Raw genomic sequence first — 2,334 nt, forward strand, 5'->3', positions numbered from 1 at the left:
ACTACAATGCGCAGATATAAAGACTGCTCGAAATGGATGTCCGGCCTTATATACGAGCTTATTTTCATTTCAAATCAAATCGTCACACTCTTGTGGGGGTATGGCTGAGTTGCTGAAGTTTGTTGAGATAAAGCATAAGATAGAGAATCAATGCCATCGTGGAAATCCTGTAGAATTATTACAAAGTTTTGTCTCCATAACATTTTTGTCTGAAAGATAAATGAAAATTGCAAGAAATGTGTACCTACATGCATGTTGGTGTCATTTGTGTGTGTGTGTCAGGAAAGTATATCACCTTTTGGTTAATGGACTGTTCTGCTCTATGACGCATGAGCAGACTGTTCACAAATTAATTAGGAAAATTATGTCATCGTTAGTTTACGCCCCTTAAAGGTGTTTATGTCTCGTTCTTCTGTCCAACATGATGAACATTTTGTTAGGTCTTCATTTCTTTGTACCGTAGGCAGCCATTTCGATATTATATGGTAACATGCTTTGCTTTGATTCTAGATCTATTCAAACGCTTGTTTATCGATGATAAAACTGGGTTCGTGTCGGTGATATTCTTATGATGAAATGAATATCACTGTCGACTCTTGCTTTGGAGTCGCAAACTTGAACCTTTGCACTGAGAAAAGGTTTGCAGAAGGATGGGGCCTATCGGTTTAGCCCAAAACCAGCAAATGCCAAGGCATGATTTTTTTAAATCTTTCAGCAAAATTGATTTTGCAAATGGTCCCAAGTTCTTGTCATTAATACTATGCGAAATTTCCTAAAAGTTAATCACAATTTAAATGAACAGACGTTTCTGTATTCCATAACAATTCATAGATATTTCTTTTCCAGCATCTTAGTAGCAGAGCATTTCTTTCGGCTGCAGAGCGCTCTCCCCCGTAAAGTTCCATATGTAGGACTTCGCTTAGTTCTTGCTAGGTCGACAAGCTTTGTGGTTGTTAGGAGCGACGTGTGTGAACAAAGCAAGCATACACTCTGAATGCATTACAGAACCGGTCTATTTCTCCTCTGCCAGAGTTGGATGACGAATGAAAAAAAAAATAAAAATTATTTGTCGTCGTATGAGGGAGACATTGCAGTTGAATCCTTCTAGCATCCATCCATGACAGTCCTGTGTCATTAGTCTCGAAACTTAAAAGCATAAGAGGGGCTAACGGGCTGTAAAGAGCTTTCAAGACTATAGCATATTTGCTATGCTACATTCAAGCCAAAGCTGAGATAGAACCAAATAATCTGATAAAATGAGATACATTGAGTAAAGCACTAAAAATGAAATATTGTTGTTTCATAAGAAACTATGGCAAAGTTAATTAAAGACTACATTGTGGACATTGACTTGCTGCATAAAAACAAATAAATCCATATATGGATAATGATCTGAGAAAATGAGATACGTTGAGTAAAGCAGTAAAAATTAAATATTGTTGTTTCATAAGAAACTATGTCAAAGTTAATTAAAGACTACATTTTGGACTTTGACTTGCTGCATAAAAACAAGTAAATCCGTATATGGAGGTTGTTGACCGTAACGTTCTCGACAGAAGTTCTCATTTTTCTCTTTTTTGTTTATACAATTTGTACTTGCTTTCTTTGATATGTATACCCGGGTTAACATAATGTACACCCTTGTGCAACTTTTAAATGCGTAGGTAGTGAATAATTTTGCTTGAATTACATGGTCATAATATATCCATTTAAATTCACAATAAGCGCCGTTAAAACACGCACACACACTTATGTATGTATATATATGTTATATATATATATATATATATATATATATATATGAGATATGAGAAAGGGAGGAGAAATCGGTGCGTAGCTTTGACATCGTTATTCCTCTTACTGTTCCTCCTTTTTGGAAAAGCGCAAGAGTTGAAAAATTGGTCTCCGCCGGGAATCGAACCCGGGTCTTTGGCATGGAACGCCAACGCCTTAACCGCTCGGCCACGGAGACGTCATAGCGATTCAGGCAGACCCAAGCTCGAATACCCGACGGACCAACCTTTCAACTCTTTAGCATACGTTCCTTTTTGGGGCAGAGAGTTATGAATAACGACCAGCCGCGTGCCTCAGCTGGATCTGCAATGAGATTCACGTAGCGGTGAATTGGGATAATGTTTTTGCGAAAGAGATCACCGCTACAACAGCTTTTTGGCTTCTCCTGAATAATTTTGCATATGTGAGATATGAGAAAGGGAGGAGAAATCGGTGCGTAGCTTTGACATCGTTATTCCTCTTACTGTTCCTCCTTTATGGAAAAGCGCAAGAGTTGAAATTGGGGCTATTGGGGTGTTCTTAATGGTTTCTGTAGATTTT

At 37.9% G+C, this 2,334-nt stretch overlaps 1 non-coding gene across 1 annotated transcript; it reads right to left on the reverse strand.

Moving 5' to 3' along the window:
* Nucleotides 1–1,900: 1,900 nt before the first annotated feature.
* Nucleotides 1,901–1,972, reverse strand: Trnag-ucc (transfer RNA glycine (anticodon UCC)). The gene has a single exon. It is a non-coding gene; the product is annotated as a tRNA-Gly (tRNA).
* Nucleotides 1,973–2,334: the final 362 nt, after the last annotated feature.

The sequence above is a fragment of the Diadema setosum genome, chromosome 21, assembly GCF_964275005.1.
Source record: "Diadema setosum chromosome 21, eeDiaSeto1, whole genome shotgun sequence".
NCBI classification, from domain to species: domain Eukaryota; kingdom Metazoa; phylum Echinodermata; class Echinoidea; order Diadematoida; family Diadematidae; genus Diadema; species Diadema setosum.